This window comes from Prunus mume, linkage group LG1 (assembly GCF_029339155.1).
Source record: "Prunus mume cultivar Tortuosa linkage group LG1, ASM2933915v1, whole genome shotgun sequence".
Classification (NCBI taxonomy): domain Eukaryota; kingdom Viridiplantae; phylum Streptophyta; class Magnoliopsida; order Rosales; family Rosaceae; genus Prunus; species Prunus mume.
In genome coordinates this window covers 7393145-7412149 of record NC_142698.1, presented here as the reverse complement: position 1 = coordinate 7412149, position 19005 = coordinate 7393145, and the positions used below count along the sequence as shown (strand labels likewise).

At 34.0% G+C, this 19005-nt stretch overlaps 1 pseudogene; it reads left to right on the top strand.

The window, feature by feature from the left end:
• Positions 1-17093: 17093 nt before the first annotated feature.
• On the top strand, positions 17094-17800 carry LOC148920892 (uncharacterized; annotated as a pseudogene).
• The last annotated feature ends 1205 nt before the right edge of the window (positions 17801-19005 follow it).

The following is a 19005-nucleotide window of genomic DNA, read 5'->3' as shown; positions in this document are numbered from 1 at the left end:
TTTCATATATTTTTAATGAATTAAGATCTCTTCCAAACATCATCTGTGGGGCGCTCTTCATGGTCGTTTGCAAGACATTAAAGTATCATGCTGGTCATCTAAAAACCCGCTACAGAGGCATATTACCCTCTTAACGGTAGGATCCATAAGCTTCTTTCTCTAAAACGTTTCCAACAATATATAATATCAATAATTACTTTTTTTTCTTAAATATATTACAAGTTATAACGTATTTACCCGATAACGACGCTTATTTTTACTATCTTCTAGATACTTTAAAGTACATGCTAACATAACTATCGAATCCCAACAATCTCTCCATTGATTTTCCTTAACCTCCTCATATGTAATCAAGTGTATACGATACATTCATGTCATTGATTTCCTAAATATATGTCCCATTTGTATACCAATATGCATAATATATAATTGTACATTGTTTATCTCAATGAGTATCAAGAATCATATTTCTATATGTATCAGCCTAAAACCCTAGTCCTTTCTCCTCATTTTTTTTTTTTCGATATGTCCTATGTATCTCAGTTTTTTCTTTTGATGAATAAGTCAAAAGGTTCCAAAATTATTGATGAATACCTCACTCATGCCAAATCCTTGGCCGATGCACTTGCCTCCATTGACAAAGTCGTTTCTAGTACCGACCTCGTTACTGCCGTTCTTATGGGTCTTGGTTCAGACTATCAGATGTTAATCATTGTCATCCTCAATTTTTCACTTCTCCCGAACTTCACAGACTTACGTTCTCGCCTTCTATGCATTGAAGCACAAGTGCCTCGCTCCATTGTTGGTTCTTCCACTTAGGCGGCCATTGCCCTCCTCACCACTCAATCGTATGCTCCTTGTGCTCCATTTGTCTCTTCCTCTTCTTTCAATCATGAAAGTCACTAGGGTGATTGTGGTTCTAGCCGTGCCAATTATCGCGGCTATTATCGTCGCGAAAACTCATGCTCACACAACTCTGGTCAATCTACTCCTCCCTCTTGGCCTACTCACATGCGGTGGAACCACATTTGACAATTTAGAAATTAAGTCATAGTTTCAAAAGTAAACAAAAGGCAAAAGTAAACCAAACATAAAATAACTCAAAATATAAAATGCAAACAAAAGGCCACTACGAGCTTGTGCTTGGTTTTTTTTTTTTTTGTTTTTTTGTTTGGGTAAGAGGGGGTTGGTGATTATTATCTTTAAGGGTTCTTATGTTCTTAATGACTTAAGATCGCTTCCAAACTTCATCCGCAGTGGGGGGGCTCTTTAGGGTCGTTTGCGAGACATTTAAGTATCATGTTGGTTATTTGAAAACCCGTTGCAGAGGCATACTGCCTTTTAATGCTAGGATCCATAACTTCTTAGCTTCTTTCTCTGAAAAAATTCCAACAATATATAATATCAATAGTTATTATTTTTTCTAAAATATATTATTAGTTATAAATTATTTAACTGATAACGATGCTTATTTTTACTATCCTCTAGATACTTTAAAGTATGTGTTAGCATAGCTATCGAATCCCAACAATCTCTTCATTGATTTTCCATAACCTCCTTATATGTAATCAAGTGTATACGATAGTCAACTCATGTCATTGATTTCCTAGATATATGTTCCATTTGTATACCAATATGTATAGTATATAATTATACCTTGTTTACCTCAATGAGTATCAAAATCATATTTCCACATAGGTATCAGCCTAAAACCCTAGTCTTTTCTCAGTTTTTTTTTCTTCGTTATGTCTTATGTATCTCAGTTTTTTCAGTTGATGGACAAGTCAAAAGGTTTCAAAACTATGCATGAATACGTCACTATGCCAAATCCTTGGCCGATGCACTTGCCTCCATTGACAAAATCGTTTCGAGTACCAACCTTGTTACTACCATTCTCATGGGTCTTAGTTTAGACTATTAGATGTTAATCACTGTCATCCTCAATTTTCCCCCTCTCCCGAACTTCACAGACTTACGTTATCTCCTTTAACGCTCAAGTGCCTCGCTCCACTATAGATTCTTCCACTCTTGCTTCTATTGTCCTTTTCACCACTCAATCTTTTGCTCATCATGCTCCATATGGCTCTTCCACTTATTTCAATCGTGGTGATTACCACTTTTCAACACTAGTAAATGAAACTGGGTAATCACTAGTGACAGGTGATTTAGGTCAAATTGATGAAATTCAGACTTCTCTCATCCTTGTTCCAAAATGGTGCGAGGTGTTTCATCCAAGTCTGAGGGTTGGCCCCCACCCCTGGGTTTGAAGCACCTACATATGCATTCAAAATGAAACAAAGACTAGGAGTTAACACAAACAAACAGAACCCAACCCAAAACATAATGGAAAAATATGCTCAAAAAATGAAGAAAAAAGAAGTCCCAAATGTCAAAATTAGCAAAATCAAAACTTTTAAAAGAAACAAAAAGACCCAAAGAAGGAAAAAGGAAAAAAGAACAAGATGAGAAATGTATACCCAAAACGGTAAAAACAGAAGCATGTAGATGATGTATAAAAATTTAAAAAAAAATCGCATTCAAAGAGAAGCACATAACCCGAAGGAAAAATAAAAATCAAGAGTATATTTAAAATTAGTTGAATCTATATATTCTCATCTAAGCGTACGAAGTAAAATACTTTCACTTTTATATCTACAAATATACATAATAAAATATATTTTTAAAGCTTTACATCTAAAACATATTTACTTACACTTGTAATCTTCTTTTCATAAAAGGATAGCACTTGCTTCCTTCCCTGTAAGGAGATACTCCTACTTCCTGCGAATTACATTAAGAAAAATTTATGCACACATGTCACATTAACATTGGCAATAATGTAGGAACTCTTACTTACAAGGGAAGGAGGGAAGTATTTTCCTTCACAAAATATTGTACTTTTTGACAAGTGATGAAAAATTGTATGTTAGCTACTTGGTTATACATGTTTATGTTTGCTACAAGTGCTTTATTTCTTATTGTTTTTGTTAATAGAAAAGAAAATAATATGAGGTGAATAAATGTTTTTTTTTTTTTTTTTGCCAAGGTGAATTAAAAGGAGTGGTATGTTTAGCTTTGTCCATGGTCCCATCTTTGGGTCTAATGTGATTTTGAGGCCCAATAAAAAACTACACCACCATTAACAAGAGTTGGTGCAGTTGGCAAGAGAGCTTCTAATATAGTACAACTAGACTCACCATACACTCTTCTTTGGACCAATCAGACAACAACATGTGTCAAATACATATATAATTAAATAATAGGCATTTCGGGTCAAGTCCACCGCTTCCCTTTTTTTATTTTTTTACCCGAAGCCTGAACCGACCATAATCAATTTGGGTAAGGTCTAGCTTTGACTTTTTTTGGGCAAACAATCCTCTTTTTCGGTTTGGTTGTTTGGTTGTTTGGTTTTTAAGCCCACCTCACACTAGTCGTAAGAAAACACATCATATATCAAAGAAACGTCCAAGTAAGAATCAAAAGGAGTCATGGGAGCCAAGCCATGGATATATAAAAGCAAGTGTTAACCCATCGATTGGAAAGCAATTAATGATGGAGAAAACCAGGGCGAAAATCAAAATTAGTCATTTCAAGCTTAAAGTTGGGAACTTAAATGATGCTAACATGGACTTGTTTAGTTACATTTTTAATGACAATGACGAATCTAGGCAGTATAGCCAAAACTTCCAATAATCATACGTATCTAAGTAACTTGCCATTGCCTTTGCAAGACTGCAGAGGTATTTGTGCTCCATTAACTTCAAGAAATCATCTTGGAAGTTATCATCTTTCTCTTTTAAGGACAAATTATATACAAACTTCTCTGCTTTTTCTTTAAGGGCTAAAGGCAAGTCTCCAATCTAAGACCTTTCTTGTGAAACATTTCTTTATTACGAGAAATATAAACTGGAAGTAAATAAATTATTGAAAAATGGTTTTGCAAGGAATTCATACTCAGGAAACAAGAAAGAAGTTCTTAAGGCTATCAGGGATTCAAACTTTTGAATAAAGCTCGTCATATGGGCATCAATCCCATCTTCTCCATAATAAAATTGAACAATGGAACCATCAGCATCACGGACAGTATGGTCATAACGAACTGTCAGGGACTCAAGACTTTTTATCATGCATCTTGGCAAGTATCCGCTATGAGATGTTTTGACAATTGTGTTACCAAATACCATATGTCGGGATTAATTTAACATCAACAACAAATCCCGCACGACATGTACTAAGGCGGGATGGAGATCGGCTTTGAACTATTTAGAAAATATGCCCATCATGTTGACATTGGGTTAACTAAGTGGGACAAAATCGAGCTTAATGAAGCAGTTAGTTCCTACTATTATAAAGGGAGGCTGAAAATAGTTGGGGTTAGAAGCTTCACCAAAAAAACAATTAGACATAAACACCCTTAAAACAAAAAAAACAAAAAAAAAACAAAAAAACTTCGCAAAATTCTATATTCAAACTTTGGATGGGTATTTTAGTCATTACGCAATAAAATAAAAAACAACCCGCAAAAAATGCCTATCAAGTGAAAAGAAAAATAAAAAAACGACCCAAAAACTTCGGCCTCATCATGTTCTAGTAGCAGTTCTTTCAGTTTGCACCTTGTAAAATATTACTCGCTTTCAGTTGCTTCCACTTTTTCGGTGCTTTTTTTTTTTTCCAATTTTCAAGTTTTTTGATGTGGTACGAATTTAGGCTCAAGAGGGAAGTAAAAAATAGAGAAAAATGGTTGTGACAATCATGACACTCCTTGCAAGTGAAAAGGACCCCCGTATTCAAATCCCCATAATCGACAGCTTCACCAATTTCTTGAGTTCTTTTTAATGTAATTTATTTCGAAACAAAAAATATACTTATGTAATTTATTTCGAAACCCAAACTACATATCACATACATTAGCATTGTAAATTGTCACAACTTATCAATTTTGGCTAAAGAACATCAACAACAAATCATGGACTATATGAGGTAAAATTGATCAACGACATATGATATTTGTGCATATAAAATACAATCGTAGTACATGAAAAATAATCCCTCGATTTTTTTGTGCCGCGTGACCGCTAGATCAGCATGGCTTTCAAGAGTTTCAAATTCAAAGTTGAAATCGTATCAATATTATTCTTTTTACACGCCTTAGTGGGTGGTGTAACATCATAGACTCAACAAGCTTTTTGGATGATGTAATTCATAGGATCATTGGGATCATCAACCATCTTCTTTTTTCTTGTTGCAGTAGAGCCTCTAGAGCTACAACACTGAGAATTTGACATTGAAATGTATGTTGTAGTGTTCAAAGATATATATTGAAAGATGGAATGTTGGGGTTGCTAGAACTCCAAGTGTTGCAATTGCTATATTGGAAATAGAGGGAAGCAAATAAGATGAGATGAACGGGTACTGTGTTGAAGTACCTATTTATTATTTGATGAAGTAGTGTGTGTTGTAGTGTGGGAGTAGTTGGTAGTTGAAATTTTTATTACATGATCAACCTTCAGTTGACATTTTATTTATGACAAGTAGTTGAAGTGTAATTGCATAACATTCCATTTGTGGTAATGAATTCAATGTAGATGACTTGTTTGTAGTTACATAACATTCCATTTGTGAATGAATTTAATGTACATGACTTGTTTGGTGGTAGGTTTCTTACACTTGAAATTCAATGTAATGAATTTCGATCCTCATAGCTGTTCTGTGTAATCGGCTTGTGGAACTAGTACAAGTACGGTTCAGACATTGGTAGAGGTAGTTCAACTGGATCACGTGAATTCCGACATAGAACACACCATGAGAACCAATTTCAGGCAATTTTCACTTGATAACCCATGTCTAATGACTTTCATCTTATCACTTGACGAACCACGCATAATAGTTTTAGCATTATCACTTAGGTTCACTGATTATAAGGAGTGCGACACCACGAGGTACCTTGCCCCCAAACATTTTCTTCACAACAATCTTATTCTTTTTTTGCATGGATTTGTGGATAGAGAATTGAAGTGAGGATGAAAGTGTGATGGAATTGCATGCATCACTTGTGCATGTGAGGGGGTAATTTAATAGCACCATGTTGGTTGATGCAATTGTACAAGCTCTATGTAGTGGTTGGTTGAATTAATTTCAATTCTCATAAACAAAACCAAATATCTAATGTTGTACAATTCCAATTAAATATTTCTAGGGTGATTAAGCAACATGTTGTGGACTTGAGTGAGGGTGGTTGAAACAATTGACCAAGTGATGAAGCAGGTGCTTGGTTGAATTTTTTTTTTTTGTCATACACCAATTCAATTTGTTGTGAACCATGTTGTGATGTAGAGGGAGTATAATATATTACCTCCTATATAATATGACATCTCACTCATTACAAAAATGAAGTTGAATTGTATAAGTTATAAATGTGCTAGTTGGTAGTTTCATACCATTTCATGAAGATAATTGGTTAATTTAATTCTTTTTTCATTAAGCATGCTAATGAATATTTGTACAATATGATGGTCTAAGTAACTGCTTGCTTCCTATGATGTGTGTGATACATTTGGCATGAAGTTCAATTATACAAGCAATGAAGGTGGTTGTTGGTTGAATTCATTTGTTCTTGTCATCAATCAATTGAAATGTGATATGTTACTTCGAATGAATGTTAGCTTGTTTTAGCATTATAAGGGTTTAATAATAGAGTTTATGATGAATTTTGGGGCTGTATCTTATTTAGGTTAATTAATGAAATCATTTTAGTCGTTGTATTTTAAATTCAGCAGTTGGATTCATTTTTTTCTTTTTAAAATTTTATATATTAAATATCAGCCGTTAATGTAGATGTAGTTAGTCAGAATTATTTCAATAAGGAAAAATTCAAATTTCATAAATAAAATTTTAATTTTGCTTGTGCTTTGGTTGAATGATGGTGGGACACGATGCATACATTCCACTTTGATGACATTGGGAAGATGACTATGACTCCAATGGACTTCAGTGCCATCACAGAGCTTTGCGTGTCCGGCAAGCCCTGAAAATATGACATGAATATGTAGAAAAAGAAGAACTAGTTAGAGAAACGGTTTGAGAAACAAGTTTCTCAAATGGTTGATATGAGGAGTATTATGTATGATAATTTGTCTACAACATATTGGTATAAAGAGCGTGCAAATGAAAATGAAGTTGACTAAACAAGGATTTTCATCATTTGCTCGATTGGCTCAACATTCTTAAATGATAAGAACCAATTCGTTAGCCTGCACTACACGCCATTTCTTGAAAAAGTTGATGAAATTCAGGAGTAAAATTGGGGTGTGCGGGGTTGCCATGCATCTATAGGTTCATAGATGCCTATTATATGGGTAAGAATGAGAGTATCGATTGTTATTGGAGGGCTTGGAAGGTAAGTGCAATTGAATGTTACGACCATAATTTTCATTTTTTATTTTTTTTATTTAAAACTTAATGACAATTGAGTTGTTATTCTTTTATAGGTATGGGCGTGTGAATACCTCAAGTCCTTTGCACTTTTGAGGCCTAATGGCAATGCTAATACATAGTCCCGAGCATTGAGGTGGTTAGGCTCAACTTCAAAGCGCGATTTACACCACAATTTGCAAGAATTCCAAGTCACTATGCAGCATATGACAAATGATCATGTGGATGACAATTTATTTTGCATGATCTTTTCTATCAATTAATGGTTATTATCAATGCTAATTGAGATTGTAACTCGCAGGTTGTCTGGCATCCATGGGGGATGGATGAATCAAAGCTCCTTGATTGAGCCAAAGAGTATGACTGTCACACGACAAAGAATTCTGCTTCAAGGACCAGCTAGATGTTCTTGGTACTTGGGAGAAAAAGTCACAATTCAGATCTTGTGGACAAGCAAACCCAATGTCTCAAAGCTTTCACCAAGGACCATGCTTTCTCATTATGAGCTTACCGAAAACGACGATTTAGACGAGGCACTAAATCGCTCATCTGCTAAAAAAATGGGTTGAAGCCATCGCGAATTACGCCAAATACAAAGATCAATATGTGAAGTATAGTAACTATCCGGACATGAAAGATACGGTGCACGCATTGACCCTTTCATTTTGTTATATGCGTTGCCCAAGATGTACTTAAACTTTATTCAAACATTTTCTCTCAATCTCACAAGAAAAGAAGCAAGGTGTGACAGTTGGAACCATTCTTCTTCAAGCTTGGTTAGTGAAGATACTGAGCTTCACGAATACTAATGAAAGCAAGTTAGTATGGATCCCTTGGGGACAAGAAAGCCCTGACCTGCCGTTACCCAAGAAAGTGACGCATGTAAGTAGCTTAATTTACAACATAATATGATTTTGATCATAGTTTATTTTCACTTCGAACTCTATGCATTGTATAGGCATTGTAGGTAACCGCGGAAGATGCTATCTACCTACTAGAGCTCATTGTTAGGTTGAATGATTTGGTTTTTTCAACATGTATGCAAGCATCAAGTGAGATTACACTACTCCGAAAGGATAATGCGAGTTGTTTTTTTATTTTATTTATATATTGTGTATTCCATAACCTTGTTGGAATATCGTCTCCCAATCATAAACATTTATCTTGTTCTTTTGTAATAGGAAACATTGAAGGGAGCAGAACATTTCGATGATGGATTTTCATATAGAGGTGGTGATGATGATGACGACGATAAACCGCCTCTACCCTAGGCAACCAATCACAAAATCTCCAAACAAGATGTCGCCTAACTCGAAAAGACGATTAGGACCATAATGGTACACACGCCTCCTTAAACCAGTTCTTATCACACTGCCGAGAAAGAGAGATGCGGAAGACCCATCGTTGGGTATGGCGTGACCAACGTGAATGCGTTAAGACGAAGAAGGATACCTCACGTGGCTGGGTTTTTTTTCTTTCTCCTTAGACATGTCTCTCTCTCTCTCTCTCATGATTCATATTGAGAAAACATCATTAGCAGGTTTTCAAGTCACTTAATTACAACCATTGGATAAGAACAATCAAATCTAGCCATCCACACATCTGATGTATCAATACAAAAAATGCATATTCGAATTTTAGCATAAAAGGTGGATCGGATTGAACACTGTTTTTGTGAGAACCTATAAAATATATATATATATATAATTATTGATACTACATATTAATTATTTATTAATATGAAATTTTCTTATTTAAATATTTATTGTGAGGATTTATATGTTATTAAATCTTAAGCCTAGTATGAGGTTATCCCCTTAGTTGAAAGATGACACCATTCTTGTTCTCCATGTGTAGAGACTTAGAATTAGTTTTAATCAAATCATCATTGTCGTGCCACCTTGCATGCTAGTAACAAGTGATGTTGTGATATCATTGGTCAAGGGTGGATGACTCACATTATTTCTTTATCTTTCTATCTTATCTTTTGGAGGTGGTGTTGTGATATCATTGGCCAAAGGGGGATAAGTCATATTATTCCCTTACTTTTCTATCTTATCTTTTGGTGGTTTAAAATATTGTATATATAAATATTATTTGGGTGTATCCATAGCCTCTCCTATAAGTATCATGCTTCCATACTTCAATTATTCATTTCAATCCTTTAAGATAGATTTCTACCATGAAGTAGTGTTAGAGAGAGAGAGATATATATATATATATATATAATAAACCCATGGTTTTCACATTTATCACAAAATAAGAACTTTTAGAACATATTACATAATTCACTCATCATGATAAGTATGAAATATTGCAAGACAAGCATGTTTAATTTGTGCAATATTTCACACAATATATATTATTTGGGGTTTTTGAGAAGTATGTATTATTCATGGAACATGAAAACTTTAGTGACGGGTATCCGAAGGATAAATGTACCAGACGGGGATAGAGGGCAATGAGGCCGATAGGGGTCACGTACTGGGTACAATTTGTGAAGGATAACTAAGATATGAAGTAATGATGTGATATAATTTGGATTGTGTATCTTTTTATTATATTTTTTTAGAGTGTATAAAATGACATTGCTTGATTGACATATTACATAATCTACTTACTGAGTGGTGGTTTGCTCATCCCTCACCTCTTTTGTTTTTCAGATCAATTAGTGGACAAGACAGAGTTGAAACCAGAGAAGTTGGATTAGTTTAGAGTGATAAACTTTTATTTATATCTTGTCCACTTGTAAGATTATTATAATTTTTTTTTATAAATATAATGGTAATGTATTTTAACCAATTTTTCAGTCTTTTATTTATTTATTTCAATTCACGCACCTTGATTCTAGAATATTCTTTATTTCTAGAACGAGGCGTGACAGTTTTTATCAGCGTGACCAACTATTTGTCCTAACATGTCAAGAGCCCAAAAAGACTCCATCATAGAAAAATACAAACATAAAAAATAGGGTAATTTTCATTGTACTATGTTAAAGTTTATCGAGTTTCAACCCTCGATGCATCAAGTTTTTTTCGTCTTAGTCGCACACATAACGTTTATTTTCATATCACTTTCATATATTTGTTAGCTTGACCGCCATGTTTTAAATAATGATGTGGCAATCAATATTTGCACGTGGACTAAAATAATGAAAATTTTAAAATATATATAATAATAAAAACTTATAAATCTTTCAAAAAAAATTTAAAAGTAAAAATATTCTCTACTACCCCCTAACCCCCCCCCTTTTCTTTTCTATCTCTCTCTTCGAATTACCCAAAAAGAAAATAAAGAGAAAAATATATCTCGCTCTATATCCTCCCAACTCACCTGCCTCCTCCCACACCCCTGCCAACCCATCCACTTAGCCAACCTAACAACCAACAAAGCCACCTTATCAATGCATAATTACATATAATTTTTACCCTTCGAGCTTATGATTTTGTTATGTTTTTGAGTTAAACTTGTGCTTTTAATCTCTTTTGTATTTGTTGTATTGTATTAAGCTTTGGGACTCATTTAATGCATTTTGGAGTCAAGTTAGCTCAAAACTGTGTCTACATGATTAGTCAACTTCACGAATTGGTTTGTACGTGCTCAAGAAGAACTAGATAATAATCCATACATCATTGGAAAGATGTGGAAGTCTAGTTTCTGGAGCATTTTACGGTTCATGATTCTGAGTCTTATAGAGGAAGTTATGCAAGTTTTGGCAGCTTAAGGTGAAATTCGGCAGCATCTGCGTTATTGTGCCAAAAATGATATTTCAAGGCGTTTCTGATTTTTTCTTGAGCTGGACTACATATGGTTGGAAAGATAAGACAAAGAGATTCAAGACCCACATTTTTTGAAGAATTTTATCAATAGAGGAACAAGTCCAAAACAAGCCTACAAACATACTGCAATGCATTGTCATGCATGACATATGCATGAGCTAATTATTTTTGGTGGGGAAGTTAGGTAAAGTTGGTGAAGTGGGTGTGTAGATAGAGGCAATAGTCAAATCAGATTTTTACTTCCCTTATGCCTATAAATATTGAGGTTCTCCAAGCTTACAAACACACCCTAAGAGGGGAGCTCTCAAACACTTCTCTAGAGCACTTCTCCCTTATCTTCCTCAAACACTTTTCTTAGGCCTATAAATAGTGAGGTTTTCTCTTTTCTTAGTTGCACTTTTTTTTTCATTGTTGCACTTTCTTTTTCATTATCATGTCATTTCTTATTTTAAGTTTTCAAGTTTGATTAGTTTCCAAGTTTTAATTACGGTTCTTATTTTTATTCATTATGCTTATAAGTTAATATGCTTGTTCGAATGATTCATCACCATTAAAACTTGTATGTTAGCTATCTTGGTTGGAATTAAGAGTAGACATCATATGCTTTAATTCGAATTGAACTATGAATAGGAAGAGTATGTACGAACATTCTACAACAGGGATTAGATACATGTTTGGTTGTTTAAAACATTCTTCTATGCTTAATGGATTTCTAATGCTTATTTAGGTTCGACAACAAGGATCTAATTAGAGAATTATGAATACAAGGTTAGGACAAGACACCATGACTTAATTATACTTTAGTTAGAATCAATCTGAGAATCTGAATTGAACTTGTTAACTTATTTGCTTGAGTTAGTTTCTTTTCTTTCTTTCTTGTTTTATGTTATTTTCTTTCTTGTTTTCTAGTTTTTGTAGGGAATCAAATTGAATCAATCTATCATCAATCCTTGTGGGATCGACCTTACACCTACATATGTTGTACTACCGAACGGCTCATAAACTTGTGAGTATCACAAGTTGAGGATGCAGCTGAATTGATTTTGGCGCAACTGAATCGACAACTCCGCCACCCAAACCCACCTTCCCAACCCCTCACTCTTACAACCAAACTAGTGCGATCCCAAACCCATACCCCAATCTTGCTCACATCACTCACACTCAAAACAAAATAATCAAACCCACAACTAGAAAACTTCATCAATTTCAAGAAACAAATTCAATTGAACCTAACGCATCCATATTGGAATGAATTTTGAGAGAGAGAGAGAGAGAGAGAGAGAGAGAGAGAGATTTCAAGGTTTAGAGTGAGAGTGTTGGTTTGTGCTGGCTTGGCCATCGAATTTACTGTAATGATTTGGTGGGGGAGATGAGAGTGAGAGCATGCGTGGTGGTTCAGGTGACTTTGTTGATGGTTAGGGTGACTTGGTGGGGGTGTGGGAAGAGGCAGGTGGGATGGGAGGAGATATAGCGAGATATATTTTTTCTTTAGGATTTTGGAAATTAAGGGACTAAAATGCGAATCAGGTCAAAGTTTAGAGACCATTGAACCTAAAAACTTTTATTTATTTATTTTATGTTTGGGTTTTGAGAAAAGAGAGAGAGAGAGAGAGAGAGAATTTTTTTTTTTTGAAAAGATTTATAAGTTTAAAAAAAAAATATTTTCATTATTTTAGTCCACATGGCAAAATATGGGTGAGTTGCCATGTCATTATTTAACAAAAAAATGACGGTCAAACTAATTGAGGTATGAAAGTGATATGAAAATGTACATTATGTATGGCGACTAAGCACTTAAATATCAATATTATCGATACATTTTTGCCGATATTATGTTTTTGCGATAATATCGAAGGCGATAATTTCCTTCACGCGCAAGTAGACGAGAATGAAAAATGTTGAGAAAGCGCTTACACACATAAAGGGATTCAAACCCCTTCCATTCCCTTCCTCTTGCTGAGCCTTATTATCCAACACACTGAAGACGAGTTTGTGATCATAAGCTACAATGTCTAACATTTATAACGTCTTTAAAGTTCTACAAGCAAAATTTAATATTACTTATTATTTTAATATTCCTTAGGATAAATTTAATCAATTTAATGTTATTTATTATTGTAATATGGAGTTGTTGTTTTTTTTTTGGGTTCATATATTATGGAGTTGTACTATTATTCACTATTAAGTTTTAATATTGTTCATTATATGTGATACTAAGTTTGAACTTTATAGGAATTTTTTCTATACGGTACTAAGTTACTTATATATCTTATCTTTTTTTGTCAAGCTTATATATCTTATTCATCTATATATATAAAGCAAAAGGCAGAGAATGGTGAAACATTCAAAATACCAGAAAATGCCCTTGGTTAATTCAAACATTAAGAATTGAAATTATTAATTAAATGATGATAGTATGGTAAATTCACATTTTTTCGTATTTAGAAAATTAAAATTAAAAACAAAATCATATAATAAATCATATTTTTATGGAATATAACTACCCATATTATTTTTTCTTAATTATAAAAATAAAAAAGAAAACCAATTGGCACATGCTCACGCATGTGCCAAGGGGCTAGTATGTATAAAGTGTAAAATAATGTAGAAACTTATTATAACTAAAAAATTATGGTATGTTTAATTTTCTTTAACTAATTACTGTAACCGTGTGTTTGGCAAAAGGAAAAAAAGACGGGATTTGAAAAAAAATCGGGATTTCACCGATGGAAAAGGGAAATCCATGCGTTCGGCAAAATCTACTAGGGATTTGGCAAATCACTTGCGGCAAATACGGAGGGATTTCCCAATCCAAAATTCCAAGTTTAAATCCTTTCATAATTGGTGGAATTGTGCAAATCTCAAAAGCGGGGGAAATTCCATTTGCTGCGCGCCAACAAAGACACCTATATCAGTTTTCTAACAAGAGTGGGAGAAGAAGGCCATCTTTCCAAGTTTCGCTGGTAAGCTTTCAATCTAGTTGCAATTTTTAACTTTTTTTTGTTGATATTATTGATGGGTATTCAATTTAATGGGTTTGATCTATCTCTACTTTGTTTTGGTTATCTGATTCTTTATCTAATGGGTTTGATTGGGCTCTGTTTGTATTCTCTCTCTTCTGGTTTCTTTTCGACCCAAAAAAATAGAAGTTAATCATCTTTTTTTATCTGATACAGAGTGAGTGGTTTTCAGATTTTGCCATCTATCATCTTCCAATCTAAGACTATGTTTGCTCCAATAAAGGTATAGTCTCTCAACTTATCCTTGCTTTTCAATCTGTGTTGTTCCAATAAAGGATAGATTATTGTTGTGAAATTATTGTTTCTTGTAGTCTGCATAATTTCTTGTAGTTTCTGTTATGGTCTCTTCTTCTGTTTGTTTGACTAAGTTTTGGGTTTAAGAATTTGTTTATGTGGTTTGTCAAACCAGTGGAAAAAGGTATGTATTATTGCAAAATGGGATTTTATTGCATAAGACAAAATATTAAGCTTCACTAGTTTTATCTGCTTTTAAACATGGTCAATGTAGCTTTGTCATTGCAAAGCACTATTCATCTTTATTTTTCCACGGGTCTTCCAATGCTCTTTGGTTTGTTTTTGTTGGGTAGCCAATTTGTTACAACCAGACATGGTTTGCTCTGTTTTCATAGACATAATAATACCTCCTTTCCATTTTCATTTTCTTCAAGTTTGAATCTTGGTTTTCATATATGTTTCTTCAAAGTCACCTTTATTATCCTCTAAATGTGAATCTTCTCCAAGATTCATGTCTGTTTAAAATTGATTCATGTCTGTTTAAGTACCTTAGCTCAATTTTAGTTTGAATCATGTTTCCAAGACAACCATGTCTGTTTGATTATTAGTTTGAGCTAGGATTCATGTCTGTTTGAATCAATTTTAGCTAAGGTACTGCTCCATCTCATCTTGGAGAAGATTTCCGCCTTAGCTAAAATTGATTTGGGAGAGAGGTGATGGGGTGTGAAGGAGCTTTCCGGGTTAAGCTAAATTCGTTAGAGTTTGTTATGGTTGAGGGATTATACTACCTTGTAGTTTCTGTTATATGTAGAAGCCCTCACCAATCATATTTATCTTTCTTGTTTTCTTTAAATTCATTCTACTGATATCTCAAGTATGACTAATTACTTCTACGATGAAATTTTTGTTCGTGTTTGATATGACTACATAATAAGATATTTGGAAATATAAACAGGTATGGCTAGTGATGATGTAGATAACTTTTTTACACGTTTAAGTCGCAAGCGTGATAGTGATGAAGAAGAAAATAGGGACAAAATGGCAATTATTCTTGGTACCATTACATCTGTCATTGCTATAGTTGTAGCATGGTATAATGAAACTTATCTTGTCAAAGAGCCTTCACGTGATTGGGATCAAGAAAGACGATGTTACTTGAATCGTCTGTATAATGGGAGGGAGGTTGACTGTATTGAACAATTACGAGTTAGCAAGAATGCATTTAAGAGTTTATGCACTATTTTGCATGGAAAGGATGGATTAACTCTAACAAGAAATGTTTCAATTGAAGAGTCTGTGGCTATTTTCTTAAATATACTGGCACACAACTTGAAGTTTAAGGCCATAGGTTTTGACTATTATCGCTCTAAAGAAACAATTAGTCGACTATTTAATAGTGTGTTGCATGCAATGATGAGAATAAGTCAAGATTACTTGAAACTTCATCCATGTGCTATAGGTGGTTCAGAAAGAGACAAGTGGAAGTGGTTTGAGGTAATTCTATAACTAAAGAAAAGTATGTTCTTGTAATTACATTGAGTATTTGTTTTTTTTTTTTTTTTTTTTCGTTTCATTTGAATTGTATAGGAGCACTAGATGGAATTCACATTCCAGTAACAGTGTCTGCTGAGGAGAGACCAAGATATCGAAATAGAAAGAGAGATATTTCCACCAATGTTTTAGGAGTTTGTGATCCAGATCTAAAATTCATCTATGTAATATCCGGATGAGAGGGTTCTGCTTCTGACGCTCGTGTTTTGCCAGATGCTTTAGCCAGGGATAATCCGTTTCAAGTCCCAAGTGGTAATTTATCATACTAGTTGTTAATTAAGCACAAACTTAGGTATAAATAACTAACTATTGTTTAAAACTTTTTTGTTATTGTAGATAAGTATTATCTTGTGGATGCGGGATACGCTAATGGACAAGGTTTTTTGGCACCGTACAGAGGAACTAGATATCACTTAAATGAATGGACTGGAAACAATCAGCCTGAAACTTACAAACAATTATTTAATTTGCGTCATTTAATTGCAAGGAATGTAATTGAAAGGTCATTTGGGTTGTTAAAAAAGCGATGGAGTATACTGCGTACCCCTTCATTTTTCGACATCAAAACCCAAATTAGGATTATAAATGCATGCTTTGTGTTGCATAACTTTATTCGACTCGAGCAACATAATGACCTTGTGTTACAAGATCAAGATTTGAGGTTTTTAGCTTATGTGGATCATGAGATATCAAATCATTCTACATTAGAGGGTAATGCAAATAGGATTACAAGTGTTCAAGTTACTGATCAGTGGACTACTTTCCGTGACACGTTAGCATTGTAGATGTTTCATGATTATCAAGCAAGAGGCACAACAATTTCATGATTTTTCAATTTGAACTTTTCGTGAACTTATGATGTTTTAATTTGAATAAGTGTTTACTTCATGTATTGAATTTTTAACATTTTTAGCAATTTGAATGAATTTGTTAATGTTGTGTATTAATGTTGTTGAAATTATTTTAATTACATAAGATGGCAGAGAGAGCAACCAAACTAAAACAAAGGAAAAGGAAAGAGAAGCAAGGTAATGAACATGAAGGAGATGACAAATGTTATTTACGTTGGAACATACAAATGGATCGTTCATTAGCAGAGATACTTAGAGAAGAACGCTAGATGGGTTATAAAGGAGATGGTGGTTGGAAATCAGTTGCTTATAACACTGCTGCAGCCATATTGTCTGCCCAATATAATATTGAAGTAAGTGCTGATAACATTAAAAATCGTGTCAAGACATGGAAAAGGTTTTATGCTGTAGTCAGTGACATATTAAGTCAGAGTGGATTCAGTTGGGATGCAACAAAAAAGATGATCACTATAGATGAAGAGAATGTTTGGAATGAGTATGTGAACGTAATTTACAATGTAATTACACCTTTTTGCATGACTAGAATATTTTTTGTCGTAAATTTAGAGTTATTTATCCTCTTTTTTTTTTTTTCTTGATAGTCTCATGAAGATGCTAGAACTTTTTGATATAAAGTAATTGCAAATTGGGATGATATAGTGGATTTATGTGGTGAATCCCTCCGATATTTTTTGAGAATACAGTGGCTAAAATGGCTTCATCGTTCGAACAACTTATCAATGCTACCACACAAAAGCTTGATCCATTAGAAGTATATAATGAAGTTAATGCAATTCCAGAACTTAGTCCAGATGAACAATTGAAGGCATGCACTTGGTTTATAGAAAATGAGAAACAATTTCTCATGTTGAAGACATTTCCAATTGAGAGAAAAAAAGGAATGGTGTTGATGTTTATTTCACCAAGGGCATAGAACACATTTTTCATTTTCATGTTATCTTTATTAATTATTATTTTTTAATTACAAGTACCTTCAACAATAGTTGGAATGATTGGATTAATTTGTTTTAATTTACTGTTACGTTTGTTTTTTTAGTAATATAGATGACTTTGAATTGATATTGATCGAAATTATCAAAACTGTACCTTAAATAGTAGCATATCCAACCTAGCTCCCATAATCATATATCCAAACGGCCTTTTGAATTGATATTGATCGAAATTGTCTTTGTTGAACAGTGACATTCTGTCACAATTACAGGATAGCTAGCTTACAAATTTCCCCACGAGAATATTCTATTGGAAAGATTCCCCTTTCTTCTTCGTCGCCTCCTTCTCCCTGCAAAATAGAACCAATAAGAAGACCACACCCGGCGGGTGTTGGCCAAAGGCCCTATGATGCTTAAATTAGTTCAATTGAATCGTATAGAAAACAATAGCTAATATAGGATATGAGATGTGTTTATGGTGTAAACTGGGTGGCTGGAGCCTTATGTAAAAGAGAGAAAGAAAGGAGGTGGCTAGGGTTTCAGAAGAATTTTATGCAGAGTTTTAGTAGGGATTTCAGACGTACCTCAACCCTTGTGTGTGGCTAACCTTTTATAGCGGTCTCGGAGGCTAGGGTTTCAGAGAAATAATTCTGTAGTTGGAAAGGAATTATTCCTCTCCTTTTTTGGAATTGATTTGATTAATTAGGGATTTAATTTATTAGGGTAAATCAAATCCCTAATTGTGGTAGATATCAAATCAAATCATAATTTAATTAGGTAACTCCTCATTTAATTGGGATTTGTGGTAATTAATCAAATCAATTCTCAACTCAATTAGGTAACGTTCAATTTAATTGGGTAATCCCCAATTAAATTGAGTAACTCCCAATTAGGTTAATTAATTCCCAATTAGGTCAAATAATCCCCAAATCGAATGAATCATTTGACCTAGGGTTTTGATTTAATTTGGTTACCACAAATGCCCCCTAGCTTATGCATGGCGCGTGGTGGCATGTAGGAGATGTGAATTATCTGTTGGGTTGTCCAGCTGTAACTGGACTTCCTCCGCGGACCTGGGCTCCTGAGTAGAGGAGGTGTTTGACTTGCCAATTTTATGAACTCCCAAGTTGGAAAGGTTTGGTGATTCCTTGTAGGTCAAAGAATTTTGATCCTTATAAATGTAGGGCTC